The sequence below is a fragment of the Ambystoma mexicanum genome, chromosome 10, assembly GCF_040938575.1.
Source record: "Ambystoma mexicanum isolate Mex_15411 chromosome 10, UKY_AmexF1_1, whole genome shotgun sequence".
Taxonomy (NCBI): domain Eukaryota; kingdom Metazoa; phylum Chordata; class Amphibia; order Caudata; family Ambystomatidae; genus Ambystoma; species Ambystoma mexicanum.
In genome coordinates this window covers 407,538,127-407,559,300 of record NC_090932.1, presented here as the reverse complement: position 1 = coordinate 407,559,300, position 21,174 = coordinate 407,538,127, and positions in this window count along the sequence as shown.

Genomic DNA, 21,174 nt, shown 5'->3' with positions numbered 1-21,174 from the left:
CCTCCCATCGGCTGTTTACCATCTGTGCCATGGTTGGGAGGCCACCAAAGGGTAAGGGAGGCAAAGTTGGGCATCCTCGCAGGGGTGTGAGTGGTCAGGAACGTGGGCGTGGAGACCAGGGGGGACAGGGAGTCCAGGGTGGCCAGGGTGGCTACAGAGGGGGAAGAGGCAGGGGTGCCCACTGGGGCAGGATGCCCAGCCATGCTCTGGAGCAGCCATGCTACCACCCCCTGTGGCTCCTGGAAATGCAGCTGTTGCATCACAACCTGGCACCCATATGACCCAACAGCAACTTTCTTCTGCTGTCACGGGCCCACTAGTGGTGGTAATTGCAGGTACAGCTGTGGGGACCACCACGCGGGCTCGGGGTCGAGCAGCGCATGTTGTGTTGCGTGATGAGGACTCCCAAGACGATTTACATCTTGTCAGGAGGGGCAGGTCACGTGTGTCCAGTGTAGCTGTGACCGGGACACATGTTTCTGGGGCAGTTATGACATCTGCTGCCCCAAGCAGCCGGGTGTTGGTAACTGCATGGGCAGATACAGCCAACACCACGCTGGCAGTAAGTCAGACTCAGGCCAGACCTTCCGTCCTCATTCCAACACCCACTCCCTTGATCCAGTCCACCAGCGCCACTGCCTCAACTGATCACGGCCACATTGTCCACTCAGGGTCAGTACCACCGTCCAAAAGGAGGAAGCGTGCTCCTGTGCAAGAGGCTGGAACCCCAGACACGTCTCCGGCCTGCGGCACGTCGAGGAAGAAGCCTTTTGGCAAGCAAGAACTGGACTTCCTTGTGGAATACGTGTCGTCACACAAATGTGATATGCTTGTGGGCCCACAGTGCCATACAACGCCTGCCCAGCGTTGGGTCCACTGGTAGCATATTGCGGATGGTGTGACAGCCATGGGATTCGAGGTGTGCACGGCTCAGGAATGACCTCCGACGATGTGCAAAACAAAAGCGTGCCTACAATTATGCCATGTCTCAGGTAACTGGTGGTGAGCCAGCACCGGAGGAAGATGAACTCACTCAGCATGAGGAGATTGCTGCAGAGTTCATCCGGGGAGCGGGAGAGAGGATGGATTATGATGCATCGTCCGGTGAGTATTGATGCGTGTTACTCAACATTACCTGGCAGCTCTCGCCTACTGCATTTGCATTTTCTGCAACAACTTCCATTGCTATGCTGATGATGCTCAACTCATTTTCAGGCTGCCCTCGGCCACCTCGTCTCCCTCCCTCATTTCTCCCTCATTTCTGATTGCCTAATTGCCATTTGAAATTGGTGTACTGCCAACGATCTCTGTCTAAATGCCAGCAAGACTGGCATCCTCCTCATCGGTACACTTTCACCATCCTTTCGCCTCACTCTCTGGCCGGCCTCGCTTGGCCCACCTCCTACCCCCACCTGCAAGGCCAACAACCTCGGTGTCACCTTTCACTCCACACATTCCTTCTCTGCACATTTTTCTGACGTCTCTTGAGATTTGAACTTCTTGCCTCACCTCTTCAGGGGTACTCTGCCTTTCCTCTTGTTCACCTACAAGCTCACTGTCTCTAAAGCACTGGTTGTCTGAAGGTTGGACTACTGTGACAGCCTCTTTCAAAATTCTACCTGCCTCCACTCTCTGCCCTCTACCACTAATCCAGTACAGGACTGCGAGACTTTTCCTTGGCCTCAAGCCCTCGGATCCTATCTCTCCAGCTCTGAAATCCCTTCATTGGCTACCAGTGGATGCAAGGATTACATTTTAGACCCTCTGCATTGTGCACATGGATTTCTGGGGCCTGGGTCCAAAATACCTTCAACTATCCCTCTGCCAATACCTCCCTTCTCGAGTCCTTTGCTTCTCTACCTCACACTCCCTCCGGGTCAGTTGTTTATTGAAGAAAAAAGCTGGGGGCAGATCTGTGTCTACCGCTAGGACCTCCCTTTGGAACAGCCTACCTGCCACGTTGAAACTTGAGGAGAAACATCTCTGCTTCCGGAAGCACCTCAAGACCATCCTATTTGCTCCTGCATTAGCTCCTCTTCTTCCCAGCTGAACTGTGTTCTCTCTTGGCACTGTGCACCTGGACACCCTCTGTCCTTTGGACCCAGGAATCTGATCACCCTGCCTCCCTGCTGCACTGCCTCCAGGCCTCCCATTGCAATGGGTCCTGTACGTGTACCCATACAGTCCCCCACTCTTCTTCTGAACTTATCAGATTTGCCCTATCCAAATGATCTTGCACTTTCCATTTGCTGGCTGCACTACCACCTTTTCAATGCCTATTCTATCATAAGACTTCATTTTCATTCTTTAGTCTCCTCTGTTTCGGCACTTTCCACTTCTCCTCCTTCCAGGAACTTTACCCCTTTTTCCCTTCTCCATGAACTTGAGTGTTCTCAATGCAACTGTACCCAGTAAGATTGTTGTTTTCATTTTCTTTTCTCCCTTGTTCCCCTCCTTTTACTTGGTTGCGCTCTGAGCCACTTGTGTGTGAGGGTAATCTTGATGAGATGTCATATCATGTCATATACATCCTTTGTCCTTGGTGAAGTGTGTCTCACTCTGGGCAGTGGCTCCCCGTGTACATGTGTGTGCAATCATTCTCTATGTGCATTCCATGTATGTTCCTAGGTGTCCTTGGCTGCCTGCTCATTGTAGTACATCTCCAGGATGATCCAGGTGTCATGCTATTTGGACAGGAATTTCATGCTCACTGTGGGTCTGTGTGTCATCACACACAACTTTAGGATGTCCACATCTGTGTCGTGCATATGGCTCCCCCTGTTACAGGCCCACTGCCTCTGTTCAAGTGGTGTTGTGTCTTATGCATGCATGGATGTACTACTGATGGTTCCTCATCTATCCTGCATCATGTCCACTTCTCATCGGCTGTAGTGACAATTGACTGATGAGATGCAATAGACGCATGCCAACACTGTCTGCCAATGCACATTTCTGTGGTGAACCTTTTGTTGCCATGCGGTGCCTCCCTGCTATTCCCCAGAGGGTGGGGGTTTCACGGTATCCATGCTACATAGTACATGCCATTTGCACATGATGGCTGCAATTGCCCTTACGATGCCGTCATGTTTGGAGATTGACATCACTACATACGTGTTGATGTTGGAAGTTGAGGGGTTACACATGCACTGCACCGCACACACCCACTCCTGTTCCAAGTTCAGCCCTTCAACATGCCAACACAATGCTGCTGTGTGATAGTGACCTGCCATGTATGTTCCCATGTCCCTCCTTTCACTGTATAGAAAGAAACTAGTGTAGGTGCCTCCTGTGACACATGTACTCTGCATAGTCAATGGTTGTTGAGTGCTGCACGTGAACATGCATGTTACATGTGTCATGGTGTGTTTGGTTTGATTGCCTGCTGTGGCTATTTGTGTGTTCCCCCATGCTTATGCTACGTGCCATCTCTCATTTCTGCCTTAGATATGTGCCTGCTACAGGTTGTGTGTGATGCAGGTGATGTGCAACATGCAATACATGGGTTGGCTTCACATTTTGCGCACTTCCTTTTATGCTTTCAGATACCCTTGCATTGCAATACCACTGGATGCATGTTGGGGTTTGAGTTGTGTGTGACATGTCTGCTTCATGTGTTGGCTGTCAATGTTGTGATCTGTATTTGTGTGGTATGTGCTACTGACATTTGTGTTCATGTTTCTTTTGTTTATGTTGCAGGTGATGACGCACTGAAGGCAGAGGTGAAGATGTCATCCCAGACACGGTGGTCAGTTCACATCACCAACCAGGCACCAGTGGTGGTCGTGGGGTGGCAGCTCACGAGAACCCACGGGTGCTCCAGGCCATTGTGTCCAGAGCTGACTGTGAGTCAGGCTCTGATGGATCTTCTGACAACTATGTTGAGCCGGATCTGCATCATGATGTGTCATCGCCGGTAAGTGATCCTGCGTTGGATGATCTTATGTCCGTGACTCCTGCAGTAGGGGGCCAGGCAGGGTTGGAATGTCTGCCTGTGGTGGTTATGGGTGCAGAGTCACACTCCACACCAGTTGGCCATGTTCCTGGGGCATCAGGTCGACCATGGGATGCAGTCCTGCAGCCGCGTGTGGCACCAACCCAGCAAGGACTACGACTCCTTGAGCTGGCAGGTGTAGTGTCCGGCAACGCAGTAGCCGTGCGCTACCGGGGACAACTGAGTGGGAGCATACCATGTATGCCATAGCACAGTAACAGGGGGGAGCAGTTGAGATGATGCTCATGGTCTGGAAAGTGTGGCCCATTCCATCCTCCCCCTGAAAGGCAGGTGGAGCTCCAGCAGCAGGCTATGCAGTCCATGTGTCGCTCACTCAAGCTAAGCATGGCAGCCTCTGACAGGGCGCGCCTGGCTGAAATGGTGGCTCTTGGTCAAGCACTTGCTGCTCAGGCAGATGCACACTGTGAGGCCCTGAGGGTCAAACACCGATCCCTCTGATCTACTCTGGGTGCACTCATGATGGCCGAGAGTAGGCGGGCAGAAGACAGGATGGAGCGGCTTGAAAGAACCATCTAAGCTGAACTCCATGCAAGCCGGGTGGTGCTCTGTTTGTCATGTGAGGCCATGCAGGCAGGACTCCGTCTTACACTTGAGTCCTTGCAGGAGGAAGCACATGTAACACGCAAGGTAATGCATGCAGACCTATGTGTCATTGCCATGCAGGACCTGGCTTACCAGACCCGCATGCTTGCTGCTGCTGAGGGGCAAGCTACGGATAGGCGTGGTCAGGCAACTGTGCCCCTTCCACCTTCTAATTTCCATCCAGAGGGTGACGACGGCAACCTATCTCCCACATAGGTCAGGCTGTGCAGGCGCTGAGCGCATTGAGTTTTTTTAAAATCTCAACATCTACACATGTGGGCGTTGAGGTGCACCCTGTACCTCCCCCCTCCTGGGTGCCCCCCCAACCCCCAGGTCGTATGTGGGCATTTTATTATTTTTTGTTTTGTTTTCCTGCAATTATTTCTTTTTAAAAAATTGTTTTTGTCTATTGTGCATTCATGTGACAGTGTGGTGCTTTGTGGCATTTGAAGGCATCCACTGTGTGTTCCAGCAGGGCCCATTCAGGCTTGTCTCGTGTATGTGTTTTGCTTGGGGTCCTGACACATATGCTAATCCTGATCCTGATTCCCCTTTCCAAGGGCTCGCAAAGATGGCTCGGTGTGACAGCATCTTACACAGGATCATTGGGCATCCATCATATCTGTGGCCAGCCTTCAGTCCTACTTGTGTGTGTACCCCTAGTGGGTATTCGGGATGGCTTCTCCAATGTATGTCTACACTGCATTTTGGTGAGTATTCTGTTGACTGTGCAATTCATCATGTTGCTTGTGATTTTTTTTATGACTTGACTGTCCATGTTCATGCACTTCCTGCTGTAGGTGCTACCATGCACCCTTTGGCTGTGTAACATAAACTGATGGTGGGAGGGGTCCCTGTTCTGACAATGTTGCATTGGGACACTATGCCTACAGTGATTTTGATATGCCACATCAGTGCTGCATGCTGAGTTATCCTCGTGACCACGTGTTTCATCGACCCCGAATTCCTTGCTTCCCCTGCTTTGGCCATCTTCCAGCCCTGTCTGGTGTTTTGTTGTGCCATTTGAAATATGACCGCATTGCTTTTGACTTGACTGTCCTGTTTGTTGCCTGGCCCTGCTCCCCCCTCCCATTGGTTGCACTTGGCCCTTGAGACAATCCGGGATACCAGGACGCAGGAGGCAGCCACCACTACCAAAGGCCCACAACGGAGGCCCTGTCTACCCCTGTCCACCATACTACCACACCCTTTTGGGTCCCTTGATTGTCCCCCTGTCTCCCCTGAGCCCCGCCTGTCTTCACCTGTCCCCCGCCAGTCTCCCCCTGTCTCCCTTGCCCCCCGCCAGTCTCCCCCTGTCTCCCTTGCCCCCTGCCAGTCTCCCTCTGTCTCCCCCCTTCACTGTCACACCCCCTCCCCTTCAGCACCCTCTTCTTTCCCTCTGTCCCCTGTGTGGGCTTTCTTCCCCCCCCTTTCCTGCCTTTACACCTTGGCCCCCTCCTCCCTTCTGTAATCCCTCACTCTCTCCACCACCCTTTCCCCTCCTCCTTGTCCTCTCTCTGTCTTTTTCCGGCACTACCCCAATTGCCATCAGGCATGGTGATACGTAGCCGCTTGTTCTTTGTAGACACTGCCCCCTCTGCCTCCGTCCATCCAACCGCCACCTTCACCTTTTTGACTTTTATTTTGGCACTTACTTTTATCATCAGTCCCTCCACCACTGATTACAGCTTGTCTGTTCCCCCTTTCTCTTCTGTGTTTCTTCTCCCCCCTTGATTATTCATCGACCTTCCATTGTTTGTCACTTGTTGTGTTACTCTCCTCACCTCTTCCCGGTGCTTACCTCGCCCCCCCTCCTTATATGACTCTTGCACTGCAACTATTGCCGTCAGGCATAGCAATATTGATGCTAGTTTTTTTTTCACACATTCCCTCCCTAGACTCTCCCTTATTGTTACAAGCACTTGTACTATCTACTTTGATTTGTTATTTTTCACATTCTGGACTGTTTGAAGGACTTGTAGGAATGTATTGTTATTCTTGCTTGCTCCCTTCCTCCTTGAGGGGCTTTGATGCACTTTGCGTTTAGGCCGTATACAGATTTACAATCAATTAATCAGTGATTGCTCACTGTCTGACATTGTTGACGTGGACTACTCAGTACATGATATGTTCTGCTGGACAATGGCTGATCCTATGTTGGGTTTGATTTTGAGCTGTCAGGGGATTGGTGTGGTTTAACACACAGGAGGGTGATGTTCACATGTGCTGTGTACACGACACTGAGGGTCACTTCATTTCACATGCACGTATTCAATGCATGTCCCTACTGACACAAACACTTAGCCAACACCCACCACACCAACTACTACGACACCATGCACACACGTGCACCCAGATTGCCTTCTGAGGCATGCTGTGTCCCTACAATCCATGTTCACTTCTAATTCATTGATCGTGTACATGCATCACGGGGTACTTTTTGCTGATTGTACTTATTTTTCATGATGCTCAAGGGGTTTCCCCAATGCAATGCACACTCACTGTGCTGTCCCGTGAGCGGTGTGTTACAGGGGACACACACGCAGCACACAGTGTTTGTAATGCCAATCTGCTATTTTCCAATGTGCATGGCAACAGGTATTCTGACTTTTGTTGCTTGTACCACTGGTGGCATGCATTTGTGCCACTGGTGGCATGCATTTGTGCCACAGTTTTCAGGGTGTGAGGTTTTGGTCAGTCATTTCTTCAGATTCCATGTCAGGTGTGATTGTCTGGTGCCTATTTACATTTCTCATGTGGCACTTCATGACGATTGTGTTATGTGTTGTGCATTTGTGCATTTGGTTTGATGTTTTTCTGTTGCATACCATGGCATGGTGTGGCAGACGGGGGTCATGGGGGTTGGGAGGGTTTGGGTGGCATACCAGTACTTTCATGCCCTGTTTTGCAGGGGTTGGGTGGGATATGCACCTTGCATGTGTTCCTTTCGGTCACATGGGATTGGTTGTGTTTAAGTAGCTAGGGATGCACACAATGTGGCACTTCCATGGACACATTCTCAGGGTGGTAAGGTTGTGACATGTAACTGCCCCTTTCTCATCATCGATTGTCACCTGGTATGTGCCAGGCCTGTGTGAACTCTGCAGAGGTTGGAGTTTAGATGAAAAATGTGGCCACAAGCTGGGTATGGGCTGCCTCACCATGTGCCCTTCCCCTCCCATGTGCAGCGCCTGTGTGTGTGGTTGGGGATATGGGGGCACCACCATGTCCACCGGTATGCACTGCCATTTTGCAACATTGTGCAGGACACATGCCGCCACAATGATCCTGCACACTACTGGGGGTGCATATAGTAGCTGTCCGCCAGAGCGGTCAAGGGAGCGGAAGCGTGACTTGAGCACTCCGAATGTGCGCTCCACTATGGCCCTGGTTGCAATATGGGCTGTGTTGTATCTTACCTGAGGTGGTGTGGTGGGGTTCCTTATTGGCGTCATCATGTAGGTGCTCAGAGGGTGCACTGTCCCCTGGTAAGGTGATAACGGTTGTCATTAGTTGGCTTGTGTCTGTGTGTGACATGTATGCATGTGCACAGGCATTTGTACTCACCCATGAGCCATATGTCGCCATGCTTCCCAGCTTCCAGGGCCCGGCTCAGGGCGGACATTCTGTATATGAAACTGTCATGGGTGGACCCTGGATCGTTTGCATAGACAGAGGTGATGATTCCCTTGGCATTGCATACAACCTGCAAATTGATGGAATGCCAGTGCTTGCGGTTGCGGTAGATGTTTTCAGTGGCCTTAGGTGAACGTAGGACCACATGAGTGCAATCTATGGCACCGAGCACTTTGGGGAAGTGTGCCACCTGTAGAAGTCCTGGACCACAGCCTGCCTTTCTGCAGGTGTTCTGGGCATGTATATGTGCCTGCGGACTGAGGGGCGCGCAGTGATGATTGCCAACAACTGGTGTAGGCAACGTGACTGGGTGGGCTGTGAGATGCCCCCCACTATGGCAGTTTTCCGCTGAAATGACCGAGTGGCCAAAAAATGCAGTACATTGAGCACCTTCTCCAAGGGGCTCAATGCTTGGGAGCACAGAGTGGGTGATGTGAGTTCATCCTCCCACTCAGTGACCAGGTCTAGGATGATATGAGGTGGAAACCTATACCTGCCGTAGACCTCGTCATCAGGCATCCCAAAAAGGCTGGTCCTGGTAAAAATGCAGGACCTGGCTATTCTCCTCCTCCTGCGGTGTTGCATGATCAGTGCTGCGAGGAATGGGACATTCATCGTAGCTGTATATGCTTGTTTTTTGTTTGCGTGCGCTTTTATGCTGTGCGGGGGCACTTCTGCCTACTTTCGTGTGGCAGACATATTTGTGTGTGTGCGTGTGTTTTGACATGCGTGGGTTTTCCCTATTCGATTCCATGAATACGTGTTGCTCACTAGCGTGTGGGCGTTGCATGTGTTTCCCAGCGGTACTTCCCACGTTATGCCTACATTTTCACACGTTGTTCCCCATTCCCCGTGTTCCGCCCCCTGTTTAGGTGTGTGCATGAGAAGTTGTGCGCTTTCCCCATTACTGTCGCGCACGCGTTGGGAAAGTCGCACTGACGTGTAGGCTAAGCGCGAATTTGGCGCACATCCCGGGAAAAACACGCGCAGGGCCTTCCATGAATCACAAGCGTGTGATTCGCACGCATGTGCTAGCTATTTCACGCTTGTGCCACAAATGTCCCTCTCTGTCTCACCAAATGGGATAAATGAAGAAGTTTGCTTTGGTTGTTTTTAGCCAAGTAACATAGGAATGACAACAACAGATTAATGAGCACCAGAAATATGTTGGATAGATGATACTTCAATACCTTTTACATTTCTGTAATTCTCTACCATTATAGTGTGTCACAGTTGAGGACTTGCCATCTACTGCATGGTTTCATCTGGTAACAGAAGTAAGCAATAGAATGCCATACATGTTGTGCCCAAATGTTCCATGTAAATTGCAAAATGTGTTGATAGTCCAATCGGGCATTATTGGCCTTCCCCTGCTGTGCCTTAATGTACTATATTATCCAAGTCGTTGTAATATTGTTAGAACTAGACATCACTATGCATGATCCATGGATTCCTGTTACATTGTCTATGTTATGGTTGCTAAGAATATTCAACATTGACTTTCGTATGTTACTTTTCACCATGTTGTAACCAGTAGATTTTTTAGGATCTATGTTATCACTGTGCAGCCTGAAATTTCTATGACGAAAATGCTGAATCCTAAAATGGCGCTGTTTGGCGATCACATAGATCAATGTTAACCACATCCCCTTTACCCGATACCCCTTTATCCCAACTTACTGTTCCGCAGCACACTTCTTTCCCATGCCAGGACTCCCCATGTGGCTCAGATTTTGCACTGCTGTGTCCTTTTTTTGTGGTGGAGTGGAGGGGGCTTTATTGTCCCCCTCAACCTCCGAATCCCTTTTACCCAAACATAGGGATCACGGGACACCCCTGCATCCCCTGCTCCCCTCATTTGGTAAAATCGGATTCAATATTTTTATAACTGTCGAATGCGCAGTAAATGCGCATTAAGCAATTATATCTGAGATTTTATCGGAATACAGATTATTGATTTGCCCCAAATGCACATTACTGTACTGTATTAACAAAACTGACGTGACATCATTAAACCTTTTACAATAGTACTTACCCTTCACTATTATTGTTTGTGTTGCCTTTCAATCAACATACAATATAACTAAGTTATCACCTTGTATGCTCTGGGCATTGTGGTTACATTACCTTTGTAATGATCTCTGAGAGTATTTAAACTGTCCACCTTATGTTGCTTTTTACTAAGTTACAATTAACAGACACTTACATGGTATCTGTTCTGCTGCTACATTGTTGAGGCCATCCTCACTGACAGCATTGTACACTGGTCAATACGAATCATTGGATTCACACTATTGTGACATGTACACATCAAGTTCTAATGTAATGTATTAGTATGCACACAAATATATGTCTCTTTCGAAATACACTAGAAGCACTGCACATTGTAATACCTTGTTTTTTACTGGTCTTAGTTATATGTTTATGTCACATTATACGTGACGATATAAAAACAGACATTATACACAACGCGATGACATTATCACGGTGTAATGCTGTAACGCGGGTTTCCCAGCGAGTTTCGGTACATAAACGCTATACACCACAGCAAACGTCTTTACACTACATTGTGCATGAACGCTAGGCAAGGATCCCAAGATAAGGTAAATTTGGGCTGAACAGGACTACTTACATAGGGCCTCATTCCGAGTTCGGAGGTAACCACGCCGCTATTTGCGGCATGACTGACTCCGACATCCTCCTACACTCCGGCCTGGTGAATGGAGTAATTACCGGTCCATTCCAGGTCGGAGGGACCGGTAATTCCCCATTCACCAGGGCCATTCCCCATTCCCATTTGAGCCCCTATAGGGCTCAATGGGAAGGGGGAAGGCGGCAATAACGGTACCGTAAATTACGGTACCGTTATTGACCCCGGAGTCCCTTCGCGGGTCCCGTCCTTAACGCCTGCTAAAAGCAGGCGTTAAGGAAGGACCTGCAAGGGGAACTCGTAGTAGGGCGGTAATGGTTTAACGGCACCGGTCTCGTTACCAGTGACCGTTAACCCTTACCGCCCTACTCGGAATGAGGCCCATAGAGTCTTGGAAACCTCTTTAGAACCTTTACATCTACGCAGGCCACCACTCTAATTCGAATCTTCTTTGTTATAGATCCTTCTTTTCCTGATCACTCCTAGGCACTAGTGTGATGACAGCTTGATGTACTTTGGCATTTTGACATTCTTTCTCATCTTTCCCACACATACATATTTATTATCATACAGCAAGCATCAACGTGCCTTATTTTTCCAATAGGTGTATTCATCAGAGATACTTTTGCTTTAATTGACAGGTATGATCAATCTGCATATTTATGGTTAAATGATGTGGTCTGATCGTATATAAGGGTGCATACATGATGTATTTCTATATTATTTGTAAAACCAGCCCTGATGATGGACAGACTGTCCGAAAAGCATGGGCTCACAATTCTGCCACTCAAGAAATGGTGAAAAAACAGCTCCAATAAAGACTTTATTAATCTAATGAAGCAATCAAGACTTACGCATTTATCACCGTTGTATTATATTGCACTACACGTGTACATTTTACTATCAACTCCATCAGTTGGTATCATTACATTCCTTTGGCCTGTCAGGTTTGTGCACACAAAGACCTCCCTTTGGTCATTGTTGCAGGAAATTCGCTTTTCAGATCCTGCTCTAGGGTTTCCCCTCTTTCCTTGAAGGGCTCTTGACCCCAGCATAGTCCCAGTGCCTTCTCATTTGATTTACCTATGCAAACACATCATTAGACTAGATAGCTGCATCTATATCCCTTCTTCCCCTTATCTTTATACCACTCTGCACTGATGCAATGATTACTCATTCTCCTTCACCTCTTGAACACATGTCTCTCATTAACCCCTGTGCAGCTCTCCAGTTCTCTGTTTTCCTGAGCAAAGTCTACTGTTGCCACTGTGACAGCATCTCCCAGATTCTACTTAGCTACTACTCGGATGGCCCTCTACCAATTCACCCAACCCTCCAATCAAGAAAAAACAGCCATCAAGTTAGTACTTAAAAAAGCAATACTTTTCTTCCTCCACCTCAAGGACCATGTTCTGGTGTAGGCTAATTTATTGCCATAGATTGGTGTAAACTGGGTGTCTTCTAACGACTACTGAACACACGCAGATGTGAATGAGTAATTAATAATGATCCAAAAATTAGGCTGATCATTGCCGTACATCATGTCCGGACTGTTTTTGAAAAACTGAGAAGTGATGGAGTGGGTCAGTGTGACAGAGAGGGAGTGAGTGAGTGAGTGAGGTAATTTATATGACGCCATTCAAAGACTGAGCTATCTCTCGGGACTGGTGGAGAAACAGAGCCAGTGGTGGATGCCATGGTATTGTGCATGCTTGAGTCATCACATGGCATTTTAAAGGCTTTTTACTTTCTTGTCTGTCAGGTATATGTGTGTGGAGAGATGAGTCTGAACGCTGGGGCACTATTAGGAAGAGACTTCCGAAGGAGGTGTCGCATAATCAGGGACTTTTAATTCAAGGGTGACAGGAAATAATTATTTGATCTTATAGCAAGGCTTTCCCAGCTTCTTAGAACACAATAGATATTTGCATTCAAGAAGTGTGGCATGATATAGCCTTACAGACCCAGGGAGGGGTCATGAGCACAGGATAATTACTTGTGTATGCCTCGGGCCATAAATTGGGAAAGTGTCATAATCTCAAGTGATCAGAACCATCATCAAAGTCTATAAGGCTAGTAGCACATAGTGCTAGCAGCAAGAGAATTTTGAGGTCTGGCAATGAAGTAAAGTAAGAAGTAAAACAGGTTAATGTATTAATGAGTAAGGTAGAGAAATCGTGGTATTAAATTAAATGTGAATTCATTTTGTAATTTTTAGATAACTGTGTTACCTTTATATGGTAAGCACTTTAAATGTAAACTTGATTGAACTGCAACAGATTTAGCATGAATTTTCTTTTGAGGCAATGTTAAAGTGAAAAGTTTGTCTTTACGAAACACATTATGGATACGCATTATAAATATTTAGCTTTCTAAATTGTGTCACATTTGGTTGCAGTGCCTTACTGAAAGACATCTTGCTGGGAAATTCCATTGCAGTTTCTTGAATGCACACATATGATTTTTGTTGTTTCCCTTTCTGTTTCCGATGTCGGAATGTTTGGATTGCAGTCAATACCAGTAGTTATTCACTGCATTCCAAACATTCTGATTGGCTGAGAAGGGTTCTATAATTACTTTATTGTGGCAACATTGATACATTTGGAGGTGATAAGCTGACTTGTTTGATGATGTTCTGAAGACTTGTACTCTCTTTCCAACGTTCAAAACAACTTGTTAAGTCCATAAGTTCTCTTACCTTGAACCAGGAGGCATGGAGATGCACACAGGCAGCAGCAACTAATTTGAAAAAAGGCAAGGGAACACACCACTTATAGAATGCATTGTTGCAAATGGCTAAAGATTAGATGGGGTCTGAGAGAATTTTGGTAGAGCATATCACAGACAAAGTTGGTGTAAGTTAGAGGGGACGAGTAGTTTCATATATTGAATGAAATGCATTGTAGGGACAAGCTCCAATATCATCATTGGTAGCGTAGGAAGAAGAGCACATTGGAAGGAACTCATGGTGGCAACAAGTAAGACACACAGTTTAAGGGTGTTTATTGAACAATTAATTCTGTATGCAGGATGGAAAAAAGCCTAATCTAAACCTAAATCTGAGATGGGAGCAAGCGTCGACCATCAAAATGAAAAATAAGACAGTCCTAGTGGTGTCATGTCAAATAAAAGGGCCTATACTAAGAAACCTATTGCCAAACCTTACAACTAATACAAAAAAAGATTTGGGATAATTCTCAAGAAAAAAACCAAGTGTTCTCTAATAATGTGTAAGGATGCAGTAGCCTGGGTTCCCTTCCCCACGTTTTCAGCACGGGGTAAGGTGGGATATTTGCACACAGTACAGTCCCGGGTTTCTCCAGTATGAGATGACGGTTCTAATGGCAGCTGTCAGGACCGCCGACGGCCAAGTCTCGTTTCACTTGAAAGTCCTTCTGTCTTCAACTAACAAAAAAGAAAAGTTCCTTCCACAAATGAAAGTTTGTTTCCAATGTTCGCTGGGTGATGGGTTCACCCATGGGTCCCCCACTTTTGGGCGCTGATGCTTCTCAATTGTTTACCACAGTTTCTAGTGGGGTGATGGCTTCACCCCTGGATCCACCTCTACTGGGCGCTAACCCTTCCTGTATCGTGCTCCACAAATCTGAATGTCTTTTAAACACTTCCAGCAGGACTCACTGTGCCAGGTTCATGCTTGTCAACACTCTGTTTCTGGGGACTTTAGACTTTGCCCCTCTTAGGAATTGCTTCCCTTATTTTCACTTAGCTTGTAAATCAAAGTCTTTTGATTGTACAGGGATTTTGCTTGACCTTCAGTATGACCACTTTGACCTATTCCACTGGCCCTCCTATTGCCTGCTGGTATCTGTAGTTACTCTCAGATGGGGATCAACCACCGTCTCTTGAGTTAGCATCCAGGTGTTGCTGGTTTCCCTCTGCAGCTGGTCCCCCCGTAACACTTTTGCAGTTCATTCACAGTTCCTTGAACTTGGTTTAATTAACACTTTGCGATTCTCTCACTCAACACAGCCTGGTTCTTATTGATTCTCCCCTCGACTCACTGGGTGCGATGGACCGCTCGGCCTTTGGCTTTTCTGGAGTCAAGGTCAGTACCACGGGCGCATGAGCTTCCCTCACTCCTGCTTATCGACATAGGCTTGCCCCGTGTACCATTGACATCTGCTGCAAGACACTCATGCTATTGTTCTCGGTCTTATGCTCACTTGCAAGAAGGTTCCATGGGTCTGGGTCAAAAAGGCCAAGGTCACTTCTCTCCTCGTCATCCTCACAATTCCTGATGCCTTTCTCCTTCTCTTGAACTGCCGCACCTGAATAATCGTCTCCTCCTGCTGTCTGCCGTGCTCATACTCTGTTCTCTGGCTCCACCTTTTATCCCTGTGTGGAAGGTAAAGGGCCGTCAGGTTTGTGTGATTCTGCTCAATTGCCTGACTTTGCATGACCCTTGTATTGGGACATGTCAGGTGAACGGCTCTGGTGTTAGTCCCTTCTGCTTTGTGTTGTGCAAACGTTTTTGTTTTGGAAAAGGGGGCGGGGCAGTGGTTTGGAATGTCCTACATGTGAGGATGAGGAAACAGTGTAAAATGAAGGGGTATACCACATCTCACCCATCGGTGTCCCACTCCTACTCCCTGACGACCCCCCATCCAGGTGATTCTCCCTCAACGTTCCATCCCCAGGAACAGGATCCAATAGCGATGCCTATGTCCTGGCCACCTGGATGAGAGATCCCTTGGGACTAGCTAGCGAGACACCTTCAGGTTTCTCACAACATGGAGAGTAAATGATGTGAACTTTAACTGCACAAGTGTCTGAATGTGAGAGAAATGGTTTAAAGAGTATTAGATCCAATGTGCATCCCCAATAAATGTGTGGGCGCGAATTTTGTTTGACCCCCACCACATTTCCTGATAGATCAAGGGCTAAAAGAAAATTAACTGTTGCTATGTTCAGTGAAACATCTGTTGCATTAAATATTAGAATCCACATTTGTTCTTTTGTCCGTTTTTTAAGCTCATCAAAGTGCTTATTCTATGCTTGTTTTCTTGGATCAGATAGAGCTGGACATTCTATAATGAGATGTTGAAGGGTTTCCTGGTGATCCGTTAGTTTACAGAGTTGTTTTTAGGACAGGAATTAGTGTATGGGCAGTACAGGGTGGTAATAAGACATGTTTTAAAGGCAGCTAGGCATTGCCATAATACAGTTGTTGCTAGGGATGTAATGCCTAGTTCATATCTAATTGCCACAATCGGGATGCTAAGAGCTAGAGAAAAATCTTGTTTCGAATACAGAACTTCTAGTACGTCCCATTTGGGTGTATTGCCTGGCAATTTGGTGTGAGCCCCATATGTAATAACAAGTATTACTTTTGTCTGGAGAACATTATTGATGGTTTAAAGGAAAACTTTAGACATTTGAGCTGTACGGTTTTGCCTTGTGTTGTTAAAAGCTTCATTCTTGATTTAAGTTCAACTTTATATGGCAAGTCAGATGGGTGAGTGTTAAGATTCATCCCCAGATATATATAGTGTGTAAGTTGTGTTAACGCAACATGTGATAATGTCCATTTGGACTTATAAACAGTTTTGGGGAGGCTGTGGTGAAAAACCAGAGTGTTTGATTTGGTAGTATTAATGATAAGCTGATTGGCCAATGCATATGTATCTAGAGCCGCTAGTTTCCTCTGAAGACCTTTCGGTTTTCTATCTAGGATAACTAAATCATCGGCATATAGTAACCATGCTATTTCTTGAGAGCCGAGTCTTTGTGCGTAAGAACAAACGGACTCAATTGCCTTGTAAAAGTCATTAATGTAAATATTGAATAGGACAGAGGCGAAGATACAACCTTGCTTTAGACCTGCAGAGGTAGCAATAGCTTTAGATAAGAGGCCATCAGTCGTGAGTTTGACTTTAATTGTGGTGTTAGAGTAAAATTGTCGTATGAGGTAAAGTAGATGGGGGGGCAGTTGGCATTAGAAAGTTTACTCCATACCATTTTGCGCAATACTGAGTCGAAAGCTTGCTTAAAATCGATTAGGGCTAAAAAGACTGGTTTTTTTTTGTTAACACTCTATCACGGTCTATGGAGAAGTGATTCTGGTAAATATATTATATATTTATACTCAGACATCATATACTCTTAACAGCACTAATTAGAGGGCCATCCCTACATAGGATATAGCAACACTTGTAACGGAAAGTAGAAGGATGGTAACTAACTTCCAGATACAAAAGTTTAAAAATCAGACTCAGAGTATTAAGTAAACAACTGGGTAAAAAGGGGCATTTTACATTAGACAATGCTCAGTTCTAGATTTTTCTAGAGCTTTCTCTGCACAGTGTTGTATTCTATTTTATTTTATTGACCAACGTGGTGCTAGCTACTAGAAAGATCTAACACCTTGTACTGATGTGACACACTCATAAGGGTCCTTAACAGTAGGATCCTTTTTCACATATAAACTTCATAAAACAGACCTAATACAACACTCAGGTCTCATTGAGTTGTTTCAGTCCATGTCAGATTGCTTATTACATAGATCTTAAAAAAAAATGAGGCCAGCTCATGCTAGAACAGGGTCGACCGGTTTCATAACCATAATTTTTTAGGTCATCTTCTTCAGGATGTTAATTTCAACAGGGGGGTTGACTCCCTTGCGGGAAAAAAACTTTTCTCCCGATGGTGTGTGTTCTTACTCCACCATGCAACAAATTGTGTGGCTCTGACTTTTGGTACCAATCCTGATGCACAGTAGGCAGTGTTTAAACTATTGGTGTTCTTCACCACACGTTGCTTGTCGTGCGAGAAACAACGCTGGAGATGCCGTCTGCAGCTGCAGAGCGACCAGAGCAGCAGACCCGACAGCGTTTAACACATGTCAGGACCCAGGGAAAGCAGTACACTAGCCGCTAACCCAGCCGATTTCACGGCGTCTCCAGCTCTGTTTTTCGCACGACGAGCAACGTGTGGTGAAGAACAGCAATAGCTGGAACACTGCCTACTGTGCATCAGGATTGGTACCAAAAGTCAGAGCCACAAAATTTGTTACATGGCGGAGTAAGAACACACACCATTGGGAGAAAAGTTTTTTTCCCGCAAGGGAGTCAACCCCCCTGTTGAAATTAACGTCCTGAAGAAGATGACCTAAATAATTATGGTTATGAAACCAGTCGACCTGTTCTAGCATGAGCTGGCCTCATGTTTTTTTAAGATCTATGTAATAAGCAATCTGACATGGACTGAAACAACTCAATGAGACCTGAGTGTTGTATTAGGTCTGTTTTATGAAGTTTATATGTGAAAAAGGATCCTACTGTTAAGGACCCTTATGAGTGTGTCACATCAGTACAAGGTGTTAGATCTTTCTAGTAGCTAGCACCACGTTGGTCAATAAAATAAAATAGAATACAACGCTGTGCAGAGAAAGCTCTAGAAAAATCTAGAACTGGGCATTGTCTAGTGTAAAATGCCCCTTTTTACCCAGTTGTTTACTTAATACACTGAGTCTGATTTTTAAACTTTTGTGTCTGGAAGTTAGTTACCATCCTTCTACTTTCCGTTACAAGTGTTGGTTGATCCTATGTTAGGGATGGCTCTCTAATTAGTGCTGTTAAGAGTATATGATGTACTGAGTATACATATATAATATATTTAGCAGAATCACTTCTCCATAGACCGTGATAGAGTGTTAACATGTATTCTAAATACATAGTAGGAATGTAAGTTTGACCTCTAATAGGTCCAAAAAAGGAAAAAACACCCATTGTGTTATAGTTGTTTTTTGCCTATGGCATGCTTTTTGATTGCTAACAAAATGGTTACATTTAGTGATGTGCCAACACTCTTAATAAATCCTGACAGGTGTTTATCTAAAAGATTCTTGTCATTTATCCATATCGTAAAATCGCTTAGTATAAGTCTGCCAAAAATCTTGCCTGGCACGTCAACTCGTGGATAGCAGCTCAGTCATGCGGGTAGGCTTTCAAGGCAGTATTCGACAAGTTGTCAGGCAGTGGGGCTCTTGAAGAGCTTAATTTCTTAATCATGAGAATGATGTTGAGATTGTCAAAAATAAGTTTAGACAGATCGGGGAGAGGGGTCGCCGGGAAGAGTAGATCTGCTATTGGTTTGTTGAGGAGGGAATCAAAGTGCTTCACCCATGTCTGCTCATCTATAGTATTAAGTTGTAAAGATGGGAATGTGTTTGGAGTGGAATCATTTATGAGATTCCATATTTGAGTAGCAGATTTATTCATGATTGCAATTAGCATATTTTCTGCATTAATTTGTTTCTTTCTTGCCATAATTTGTTTGATGTTATTTCTAAATCTGGTCTTTAATTTAGATCTTTGATCAGTGCAGGTTACAGGAGAGAGCCTTCTCATAGACTGTCTAAACTTTCTTTTGAGGTTGAAAATATCCAGGTCCCAGGAGTATTTGTATTGAAATGTCATGGGACCAGGACTTGAATGCAATTGTATTATTACCTGCAAGCAATCAGTGTAATTAATCAAGGAGTTTGGGTGTGCTTCAAAGAAAGTACTCACCAGTTGTTGCTTTAGTATTGCTAATTTGTATAGTTTCCAAATCAACCGATTTCTACCTTGATTTAGAAGTAGTGACTTTTTTGTTATATTCTGGTATTGACGCAGAGTGTGGAGTCCATTGGACTTCCAGGATCTGATGGTCACTCGCTGTATTTGGAAAGATCTTCAATGATGATACTCATTTATTGACATTACTAGAGATGAAGACACAGTGAAGTGCAGAAAATGAGGAACCTCTGGACCAAGTTGGAGCTGGGGATGAATCTTGAGAGGTTGTTCCGTTTAGAATAATAAAATCTCAGACTTGCATAAGTGCTAGTCATTTGGCTGCTCTTGTAAGAGATTGAGTAGTTTTTATTGAAAGGAAATTGGTTTTGAGATTACCCGCTATAATGGTGGTATGGTTTTGAGTCAAGAAGAGTAAAATCGACCATTGATTCTATGTGGGTTAGGAACAGATCTTCTTTAATAGCCACCGGGTTCCAATAGATGTTTAGAATCACAGCCTATGGGTGTAAAGGATGGAAAGGATTCATAGGAGAAATGTTGACTAGTTGAATGCATAGGAAGTGGGAGGACCAGTTCTCAAGATGAAGTTGAGATTGTATTTTTGTTGCTACCAGTGAGCCTGCAGAGGGACGACCTGTGGCCGCTTTAATTGCAGGGATACAAGCAATATGATGATCCAGCCAAGTTGGCTGTGTAGTAAGCCAGCTTTCCTGAACGAAGATTATATAATATGCATTAAAGATTGTAGCTTCAGCTGAAAACAGATGTGAGAAACCTCGAGCATTCAAAGATATTAGCATGCATGAGTCCCAGAGGAGTTGAGAGTCATTCTCAAGAGCACTTGGTCGATTGAGGTCAAGATTTGGTCTAGACAGTCATTACCATCTCGACTTGGGTTGGGATGGAGGTGGTTGTCTAGATAGGTGAGGATTTTGGTTGCTCGTACACAAACATTTGCTTGAGCCTAGATGAAGATTTTGGCGTTCACTTGTACAACCGTGCTTGGTCGATTCTGGGAGTTGTGATAGGGCATTATCTGATGATACTGGTGCTGGTTGGTGCTTTTGGATTTGGAGAAACAGACCATTCATCTTTAGATCATCCCTATGTTGCCATACTATGTTTTTGACAATTCTAGATAGAATACTTAACTCAACTATGTCGTAATTTTCAGGCTCTATGTATTTGATAGATTATATGTCCTCAGAGACTCTCTGTTCCAGGCCAAGAGTGGTTTGAAAGATAGCTAATAGAGTCTATCTGTTTGTGGGATGGGTCCATGCGTAGTCTATCTATGTAACGCTCACCTGATTCCCGCAGAGGCGCCGGTCTTGACTGGGTGAAAGCCGTATCTTCAAAGGTGATGTGTAACACACGGTTGGCTCTTTGGGCTGGACCTCTGTGCACTGTATGTCTGACTCGAAGAGTAAGATGTCTGCAGATAGAAAATATGGGATTAATGAACTGGGGTTATTGGGTGCCTCTCTCCTCTTCCCTTTCTCTTCTCCTGTAGAACCCCAAAGGTTAACGCCCTCACCTTAGGTAAGTGAACGCCGAGCTCTCCATCTGCCTCGGGGCAGGGTGCCGTAACCAGTTTCTTCACTGGATAAGGGTGCAGGCCTCTTGACCTCAGAGGACTGCTGTCCGTCGTTAACTGCACGAACGGTAAGTTCTGGGCACTTCAAATGTCTTAAAAGTCTTTTGTAATGATATCTCTTGTTTTGCAGGGTTCCGGCGATGGCGGATGGCGGGCA